The 10,924-nt window shown below is 41.8% G+C and overlaps 1 pseudogene; it reads left to right on the top strand.

Annotated features, from left to right (window-relative positions):
• Positions 1-931: 931 nt before the first annotated feature.
• Positions 932-10,133, top strand: LOC135563989 (general transcription factor II-I repeat domain-containing protein 2A-like; annotated as a pseudogene).
• Positions 10,134-10,924: the final 791 nt, after the last annotated feature.

Raw genomic sequence — 10,924 nt, forward strand, 5'->3', positions numbered from 1 at the left:
TATATATATATATATATATATATATATATATATATATATATGTGTGTATATATATGTGTGTATATGCATGTGTATGTGTGTGTGTGTGTGTATGTGTGTGTGTGTGTGTGTGTGTGTGTGTGTGTGTGTGTATATATTGTCACGCCCTGACCTTAGTTATCTATGTTTTGTGTATTATTTTGGTCAGGTCAGGTTGTGACAAGGGTGGGTATATGTGTTTTTGTCCTGTCTAAGGTTTATGTATGTTTATGTTTTTTTATATAGTCTAGGGATTTATATGTCTATGGTTGCCTAGATTGGTTCTCAATCAGAGGCAGCTGTTTATCGTTGTCTCTGATTGGGGACCATATTTAGGTAGCCATATTCCTTGGGTATTTTGTGGGTTATTGTCTATGGTTAGTTGCATGTCAGCACTCATTATATATAGCTTCACGTTCGTTTTGTTGTTTTGTAGAATTTGTTCAGTGTTCTCTTTCATTAAAGAGGAATGTATTCATATCACGCTGAGCCTTGGTCTCCTCGTTATGACGAACGTGACAGAATAACCCACCAAAAAAGGACCAAGCAGCGTGCCAAAGAGGAGTGGACATCTTGGACCCGGGAGAAAGAGGAGTGGAGGACATCCTGGACCTGGGAGGAGGTATTAGATGGAGCAGGACCCTGGACACAGCCGGGAGAGTATCGCCGTCCTAAGGAGGAGTTAGAGGCAGCGAAAGCGGAACGGTGATACTATGAGGAGAAATACAGGAGAACAGAGGAACAGCGACGATATGAAGGTACACGGCTAGCACGGAATCCCGAGAGGCAGCCCCAAGATTATTTTTTGGGGGGGCACATGAGGAGATTGGCTAAGTCAGGTAGGAGACCTGAGCCAACTCCTCGTGCTTACCGTGGGGAGCGTGTAACTGGTCAGGCACCGTGTTATGCAGAGATGAGCACGGTGTCTCCAGTGCGCTATTCTAGCCCGGTGCACTCTAATCCAGCTCCTCGCATTTGCCGGGCTAGAATGGGCATCCAGCCAGGACCTATTGAGGACGTCTCCACGGTCCAGTGTATCCTGTGCCTCCTCCCCGCACACGCCCTGAGTTGCGTGTCACCAGCCCTGTACCACCAGTGCTAACACTAAGCACCAGGCTTCCTGTACGCTTTCAAAGCCCAGTACGCCCTGTTCCTCCTCCCTGCACTCTCCCTGAGGTGCGTGTCCCCAGCCCGGTACCACCAGTGCCGGCACCACGCACCAGGCCTACAGTGCGCCTCGGCAGTCCAGTACGCCCTGTTGCTGCTCCTTGCACTCGCCCTGAGGTGGGTGTCCCCAGCCCAGTACCATCAGTGCCGGCACCACGCACCAGGCTTACAGTGGGCCTCGGCAGTCCAGAGCGTACAGCGACAGTACCCAGTCCAGAGCGTTCGGCGACAGTACCCAGTCCAGAGCATCCGACGACAGTACCCAGTCCAGAGCGTCCGGCGACAGTACCCAGTCCAGAGCGTCCAACGACGGGCCACAGTCCGGAACCTCCAACGACGGGCCACAGTCCGGAACCTCCAACGACGGGCCACAGTCCGGAACCTCCAACGACGGGCCACAGTCCGGAACCTCCAACGACGGGCCACAGTCCGGAACCTCCAACGACGGGCCACAGTCCGGAACCTCCAACGACGGGCCACAGTCCGGAACCTCCAACGACGGGCCACAGTCCGGAACCTCCAACGACGGGCCACAGTCCGGAACATCAATTACATTGATGGAAGCAACAATCTATTCACAATATTAAAGCTGATCCACCCCTTAAAAGAAAAGATGATAAAAAAGAAGACATAAGAATAAAACAACCCACACAACACAGAGGTGTGCTGCAGCTAATCACACACAGCTTGCTCCATAAAGTGGTTGTACGACTGTCTGCCATCCAAATGTTGCTTTCCAGTACTGGAAGAGGAGGTGAAGTCAGACGGTGTATTGTAGCATTTCTCTTAGTCACGGTGTTGGGGTATTCACCTACTCCTCACGTCTCTTCAGTGTGACTGTGCTTCGGGGTTGGCAGTCTAGTAGATTAAGAAACCTTTTTCAATCAATAGAATGTATAAATGTATACATGTAAAAGTATAAAGCTTGTTTTTTTTTTACATTGGCAGCTGCCACAAAGTGATTTTACAGTAACCTGGCCTAGACCCCAAAGAGGAACAATAAATAAATGCACAACAAAAGGATGATGCTAGCCAGGTTTGTTGTGCAAACACTTTGAAGATCTTCAAATGTCAAAAATAAATAAATACAAATAATACAACATTAAACTGAATAAATCTACTAAATCTATTTTGGGGGATATGGTCATCGTTATTAATGATTTATTCATATAATTATCCATAGTCATGATAGCATCCGCAATAATGTAGAAGTGTTCCGAAACATCTTATATTCTTATTTATAATAAAAATGACTCCAAAATGACACAATACATTCATTATTCACCGTTATTCACCATTCATTTCTATACCCTCAAATAAAAGGTGACATTCCGTACTGTCGCCTCATATGAAACATTTGACCTCAAATCCAAAATGCTGGAGTATAAAGCCAAATAAAAACAACAAAAATAGCTTGACCGTCTAAAAACAACGGGAGGGGAGTGTATATGCAGGCAGCAGGGTGCTGATATGAATGAGCGTTACTGTTGGAGTCTTTCTGAAACATCAAACCTTTAAGAGTAATAACCACAGAGTGCTTGGTGCTTCTGCAATCAAGGAGCTCCATCAGGCCCCATTCACCATGATTAGACAGAGATGGAGCACTGGATACTTTTCCTAGATAGACCCCTGCCCTTTTCAATTCTGACCTTAAAGAAGCGTGTGTGTGTGTGTGTGTGTGTTTGTGTACTCTGCAAGCTTTACTGTGTGTAACGAAGATAAGATTTTGATCATTTTTTGGGCACTCGTCCAATGCAGGTGTTACTTTAGCTGGTCTAGTTTCACAGCAACAATCTCTCGTCTAATCAGCGTCTCTCGTCCCATTCATCTAACGGAAACACAGATGTCTCCTCTCACATCCCGTTCTCCGCTACTTTCAACTCCCGGATTCATCGCTCTTGTCATAAGTCTTGTCGGAGACTGGCAATGGCGCAGCTTTGAACAAAAACTTAGCTGAGCTTTTTCTCTTGATGCCTTTCGAGAAACTTCTCATGGTCTTTTGTATACCCAAAGGTGATATTTGTTCAAACTCCGGTTGTTTTTGTGGTTTCTTTTGCTGTTGCTTTGTTACTGAGTGACCTTGTTTAGACGCTGGATTAAAAAGAGGTGTTTGTTTCATACCTCTCTTAAATTCCTCCACAACTGTCTGTGTCTGTCTCTCTCCTCGCTCTCTTTCTCAGTTAAATGTTTTGAGCATCTTATTATCTTCCCTCTCTCGTATTTCATCTTTAGTTTTTAATCGTCTCGCGTCTCTCTCTGTCTCTCTCTGTCTCTCTCTGTCTCTCTCTGTCTCTCTCCTCGCTCGCTCTCTCTCGCTCTCGGTTAAATGTTTTGAGCAGCTTATTGTTTTAGCCCTGTGTAATTGCTGTCAATCTAAATGTCTCTAGTCTCTAGTCGAAGTCCTCTACTCTGTTACCATACATTATTCAGAGAGATTTCAAAGTTAGCTATTCTGATCTCACAGACAGATCCCCCTCCGAATGTGAAATATTACAGGTAGAGTCTCCAACAACTAAATTACATTTTCAACCCATTTGTATTGTGTGTTGGCATGGTAACCTTTTTATGCAATCCTCAAGGATTAAGCAATAAAGGAGGTGTTTAAAAATGGCGGCCCTGTGCACTTACAACAAATTCTTATTTTTGTTAAATTTGCCATATTGTACATGTTCTCTGCTAGTCTTTTTTTGTATGGTCATTAGCAGAATATACATGATCATTTTTCTTGGTCCTGTGCAGTTGTAAATCACACAAATTCACATGTGAAGACCATTTTTTTTTTTTAATTTGAACTTATTTTTGGAAAAATAGTTAATTATTCTTTAAACCTGCAATGGTGCAAATATATTACAGTGCAACTGTACAAAGTATTTCACAAAATACATTGTTTTGCCTCTACTTTTATTAATAAATGAAAAAGTTAAAATAATATAAAAAAATTGGTCTTGATGTCATTGCCCCAGGCTTGTTTATAGGCTATGTACCTGAGTTTACTGTATTAAGCCCTACCCCAAGTTAAAAGAAATGCTTATGTAAAAATGGCCCCAAATCAAATTTCATCTTTATATATTCTCTTGCATTCTGTCTGTGTTTCAGTTTCCCCAAATTCTTCCATCTATGATTTTGTAATATTTCCTTATTATTTATATATTCATGGTGTAATTTGTTTTTCAGGGTAGGGTGCCTCATTGTTACACTCTCTGCAGTAATGTCTGTGGGATATAATTGGCAAGTGTAGCAGCAGGTTCAGAGATAGAGATACTGGTGGAGCCCACAGGGGGAGAGCTGTCAGTCATCAGCACTTCATCACTATTCCTCCTCAGACCTCTGCTACTGCGGAGAAGGCTCTTCCCTCTCTCGTCTCTCGTCTCTCTCCTTATTTTCCTTCTCCTTTTCAGTCTTACATCTCTCTCTCTCTCTCTCTCTCGCCTGTCTCCTCTCCCATCTCTCCTCTCATCACATCTCCTCCTTCTCTCTCTCTCTCATCTTTCCTCTCCCTCCCTCCCTCCATCCCTCCTCTCCTCTTTCCCCTGCCAAGAGATTAACCCCTCTGATAATGCAAGGCTCCTGTAGTTACAGTGGATGAAATGATTGTGATGCCAGCCCGGGAGGTGATACACTGGGGGGCCTGTCATTCAATCAAACTTTACAGCTGATTTAAGCTGTTGATTGGTGGCTATTAGAAAGAGGCACTCAAGTACACGTTTTTGATGTATTTCCATGGAAACTTCTCCCTTTCATGCAACCAGAATAAGATTGTTCAACTGTAGGCACACTGTGGAGCCCAATACTACTTTCTTTTACCATTGAACCTTTCCCATAAAACTATTAAAGCTTAACTTGTGGTACATTGCCTCTGCCTGAATAACTTAAACATAGACATTTCTAAGTTACTCTAGGGGGGGGGGGGGGGTTGTCATGCACATCAGATTTAATAGACACTCAGGACATGATGTTCACACTGTACTCCAGTAAAACTGATGCCCGGATCATGTCCAAACGAGGCCAACTATGGAAAGAGGAGAGGAAGGAGAGAATCAAAAGTATAATAGTGTAACAACAACAAGTCAAATCACATATGTGGCAATTGTCAGAAATGGGCCCTTTGGAGGTCTCACACATATCTTTCAACACAGCCATGAACAGAAATGTTTTCTAACAAACTGCTTGTGAAGAGCAACACTCAGTTGAAATAGGTTCCATTCAGAAAGAATACATCTTCTGTCCAGTAATACCTCTGGAGAAAATGTCATGGCCACCTTTAGAGAGGAATAAACTATTGGTTGGCAGTCTGACTATTATGGCAGTCTATACTTCAATTAAATATGATGCTTGATATCTCAGATTAATAACTGAGGTTCATACTGTATGTAATTGGATTCCTGTGGTTAGAAAAATATATTTCACCACAGTTATTGATCATTAGGCTTTGTGTCCCTTTTTCATAGTCACGTAGAGTGACTCAAGGCTTTAGAACAGCAATATACAGACACTGTCGCCTTAGCTGTGTGTGGGCAGTTGTAAACTTCTGCCATACAATTATTTTAGACCATGGATAGAATAATCACTTTAGCCTTTAAAACATTTTATCTGATCAGACAAAATAGGAAGAAAAATACTTTGCCCATTGGTATGCATTTTGAGAGGAACAGTATGTCGTAAACTGAATACAGGGCCTTCAGAAAGTATGCCCACCTCTTTACTTTTTCCACATTTTGTTGTGTTACAGCCTACATTTTAAATGGATTAAAATGAGATTTTATGTCACTGGCCTACACACAATACCCCATAATGTCAAAATGGAATTATGTTTTTAGAAACTGTTACAAATGATTAACAAAGGAGTAGAATAATAGTGAAGACATCAACACTATGAAATAACACACATGGAATCATGTAGTTATATATATATACATTTATATATATATACATATACATATATATTAGATTATTTAAAGTAGCCACTTTGCTTTGATGACAGCTTTGCACACTCTTGGCATTCTCTCAACCAGCTTCATGAGGTAGTCACCTGGAATGTAGTTAATTTGTGGAATTTCTTTCCTTCTTAATGCGTTTGGGTCAATCAATTGTCAGTTGTGTTTTGACAAGATAGGGGTGGTATACAGAAGAAAGCCCTATTTGGTAAAAGACCAAGTCCATATTGTGGCAAGAACAGCTCAAATAAGCAAAGAGAAACAACAGTCCATCATTACAATGCAGAACATTTCAAGAAATTCGAAAGTCGCAAAAACACTCATGCGCTATGATGAAACTCATGAGGACCGCCACAGCAAATAATTACCGCTGCTACGGAGGATAAATTCATTAATTACCAGCCTCAGAAATTGAAGGCCAAATAAATGCTTCACAGAGTTTAAGTAACAGACACATCTCAATATCAACTGTTCAGAGGAGACCGCATGAATCAGGCCTTCATGGTCAAATTGCTGCAAAGAAACCTCCACTAAAGGACACCAATAAAAAGAGACTTGCCTGGGCCAAGAAACACGAGCAATGGACATTAGACCGGTGGAAATCTGTCCTTTGGTCTAATGCAGGGCAAAGGCATGCCTGGGGTGATTCAATACCGCCTGCGGAATCATGCATAAAGAATAAAAAAATTGCGATAGTAAACGTATTTGTTATTCAAATTAAAAGTCCAAGAATATTCGCGTTTGTGTAATGATTTAACTCCCACCGCTTGTGGGACATTAGAAATTGCGCTTTTTTAAAAAAGATTTCAAAGAAAATTAAAGTAGACAATGAATGTAGAGTGTTCCAGCAAGAGTGGATATCGACATATTTTTTAATTGAGGTATCTTGGAAAGCTGTGTGCTTAGTGTGCAAAGAGGGGCGGCAGGGTAGCCTAGTGGTTAGAGCGTTGGGCAAGTTCAAACCCCCGAGCTGACAAGGTACAAATCTGTCGTTCTGCCCCTGAACAGGCAGTTAACCCACGGTTCCTAGGCCGTCATTGAAAATAAGAATTTGTTCTCTGACTTGCCTAGTTAAATAAAAATAAAAAGAGAACATCGCTGTCGTGAAAGACTACCACTTATCCCTACACACCCAAAAGAATCGTGCAGAGAAATATAGGAATATGTCTTCTGAGCAGAGGGCAAGTGCATCGAAAGAGTGGATTTCTCAGTTGCAAAAGCAGCAAGGACTTTTCACATAACTGCATTCAGCAAACGACGAAATTGCGAGAGCTAGCTATGCATTGTCTCACAAAACTGCTAAAAAACAGCAAGACATTCGCTGAGGGTCAATTCATTAAAGAATGTTTAATTGACTCCGCAGCCATACTTTGCTCCAACAAGAAAGAGCTGTTTGAAAATGTTTCCCTGTCAAGATGAACAGTGGCACGGCGTGTTGGGGACATCGCAGATAATATGGAACGACAGTTGAAAAGACAAGGTAAAGGATTTCACCTATTTCTCCTTGGCCCTGGATGAGAGCAGTGATGCACATGACACGGCACAGTTGTTGATATTCTTACGAGGCAAAACCCCAGACTATGATATTACAGAGGAGCTTGCTTCAGTGCAGTCAACTAAGAGCACAACCACATGGAAAGATGTATTGGAGAGGTTAGTTAGTGTGTGGCAAAGCTGGCCAAATTTGACAGGAAAAAACGTTGGCCTCTTGAAAAGGACACAAGATCAAGTAGCTGAGCTGAACCCAGATCAGAAAAGTATTTTCCTGCATAGCATTATTTATCAGAAGGTGTTCTGTAAATGTGATCTGAAAATTAGCCATGTTGTGGATACAGTCACTAAAGTGGTGAACTTCATAAGAGCAAAATCTTTAAACCACAGGCAGTTTGTCTCACTGTTGGAAGAGACAGAGTCGGGTCATGCAGATCTCCCCCTTGGGGAAGGTGCTTAAAAGGGTGTGGGACCTGAACTCGGAGATTGCTGTGTTTTTGCAAATGAAAGACAAATATGTGTATTTCCCTCAACTGCAAGATAAAGAATGGTTCGCTGATTTTGCCTTCACCATGGACATCATGGCCCTCATGAATGAACTGAATTGCAAGCTACAAGGGAAGAGCTTTTTTGCACATTATATGTACAGCCCTGTCAAAGCCTTCAAGGGAAATTACCCACCAAGTAGAAGCCAACAATCTGACCCACCTTCCGACACTACTAGTCTGTTCCTATCAGATGACCAGCGGGAGAAGTATACATCGCTGCTGCTTTGAACTGTGAGTTTTCCGACACTACTAGTCTGTTCCTCTCAGATGACCAGCGGGAGAAGTAGACATCGCTGCTGCTTTGAACTGTGAGTTTTCAGACACTACTAGTCTGTTCCTCTCAGATGACCAGCGGGAGAAGTATACATCGCTGCTGCTTTGAACTGTGAGTTTTCAGACACTACTAGTCTGTTCCTCTCAGATGACCAGCGGGAGAAGTAGACATCGCTGCTGCTTTGAACTGTGAGTTTTCTTGTTGTTTTGGGGATTTCAAAGTGTTGGGAAATGACATGCTGTTGTGTTCCTCTCCTTTCACCTTCAATGTGGATAACGCTCCCACTGACCTGCAACTTGAACTTATTGATCTTCAGTCTGATGCAGTGATGGGAGAACTATTCAAAACAATGTCACCGACGAGGTTCTATGCATCTCTCGACGAACAAAACTTTCCAAAGATTAGGAGTTATGCTCAGAAAATGTTTGTACTGTTTGGGTCAACCTATGTATGTGAACAGACATTTTCAGTGATGAAATATGACAAGTCAAGGCACAGATCATCTCTCACCTCTCAGCAATCCTGCGCATAGCGACGTCAGAAACTATACCTGACTTCACTGCTCTAGTCAAAGCCCATCAGAGACTTCACTCCTTACACTGATTGAGTAGTTTAAACGTAATGTTGAGCTCCCGCTCTTTCTTGTGTTTTTGTGCATACCCGTTAAGAAGAGTTTTGTGCATACCCTTTAAGAAGAGTTCTGTGCATACCCTTTAAGAAGAGTTCTGTGCATACCCGTTAAGAAGAGTTCTGTGCATACCCGTTAAGAAGAGTTCTGTGCATACCCGTTAAGAAGTGTTCTGTGCATACCCGTTAAGAAGAGTTCTGTGCATACCCGTTAAGAAGAGTTCTGTGCATACCCGTTAAGAAGTGTTCTGTGCATTCAGCACAGTGTACTTTTCCCGCCGTGTAGTTAATTGCATGTTTGATAATGAAAATACCTACCAAAAGGAGAACATGGATGTGGTTTACTTCTGTGCATGTTAAAAAAGTCAAATAATTAGCATATCTAGACGTGATTTACAGTAGATATATCTGTCAACACAGTCATACACATGATGTATAATCCTGTAATATGATTCTGGCCTGCGATGGCAAAAATATATTCTAATGTGCCCCTCCATAGAAAATAATTGCTCAGGCCCGGTCTAATGAGTCCAAATTTGAGATTTTTTGGTTCCAACCGACGTGTCTTTGTGAGATGCAGAGTAGGTGAACGGATTATCTCTGCATGTTTGGTTCCCACCGTGAAGCATGGAGGATGAGGTGTGATGGTGTGGGGGTACTTTGTTGGTGACACTGTCTGTGATTTATTTACAATTCAAGGCACAACATGGCTACCACAGCATTCTGCAGCAATACACAATCCCATCTGGTTTGCCCTTAGTGGGACTATCATTTGTTTTTCAACAGGACAATGACCCAACACACCTCCAGGCTGTGTAAGGGCTATTTGACCAAGAAGGAGAGTGATGGAGTGCTGCATCAGATAACCTGGCCTCCACAATCACCTGGCCTCTACAATCACCTGACCTCAACCCAATTGTGATAGTTTGGGATGAGTTGGATCGCAGAGTGAAGGAAAAGCAGCCAACAAGTGCTCAGCATATGTGGGGACTCCCTCAAGACTGTTGGAAAAGCATTCCAGGTGAAGCTGGTTGAGAGAATGCCAAAAGTGGGCAAAGCTGTCATCAAAGTAAAGGGTGGTTACTTTGAAGAATCTAAAATGTTTTGGTTACTACATGATTCCATGTGTTATTTCATAGTGTTGATGTCTTCACTATTATTATACAATGTAGAAAACAGTAAAAATAAAGAAAAACCCTTGAATGAGTAGGTGTGTCAACTTCTGACTGATACTGTAATTCTAACATGTATTCACTCAGGGCTGTGAATACCTAATGTAAATGAGATATTTCTGTATTTAATTTTCAATAAAGTTGCACATATTTCTAAAAACACATTTTCACTTTGTCATTATGGGGTATTGTGTGTAGATGGGCGAGGGAAGAAAATAGATTTAATTGATTTTGAAGTCAGGCTGTAACACAACAAAATGTGGAGTAAGTTAAGGGGTATGAATAGTTACTGAAGGGACTGTACATGCAGATGCAAAGTATTTAGGATTTTTAATACTTCTTATTATACAATACTGTAACACTCCGGTGTTTGAAGATGCTACTCTTTCAATGTTTTATGAATTTTCATTCCCCTTGCTTTAATAACTAGGTGACCATTTTTAACACAATAGTTCACTCAAGCTGACATGGGAAAATAGAATATCACTTCGAATGGACTTCTCTTGTGAATATTAGCAGATCTTTACAACCTTTGTCAGCTTAAATCCTGTTTCACACAAGTAGGTGCTTCTCCAGAACACACATCTGGTTTCTCCTTGTACTATAATGACATTACAAGGAGAAATGTGAATACTTGAGGGTATGTGTGTGTGTGTGTGTGTTCTGTCTGTAATGTAAGGTTTAAAAATTAAA

Source organism: Oncorhynchus nerka, linkage group LG23 (genome assembly GCF_034236695.1).
Source record: "Oncorhynchus nerka isolate Pitt River linkage group LG23, Oner_Uvic_2.0, whole genome shotgun sequence".
Taxonomy (NCBI): Eukaryota; Metazoa; Chordata; class Actinopteri; order Salmoniformes; family Salmonidae; genus Oncorhynchus; species Oncorhynchus nerka.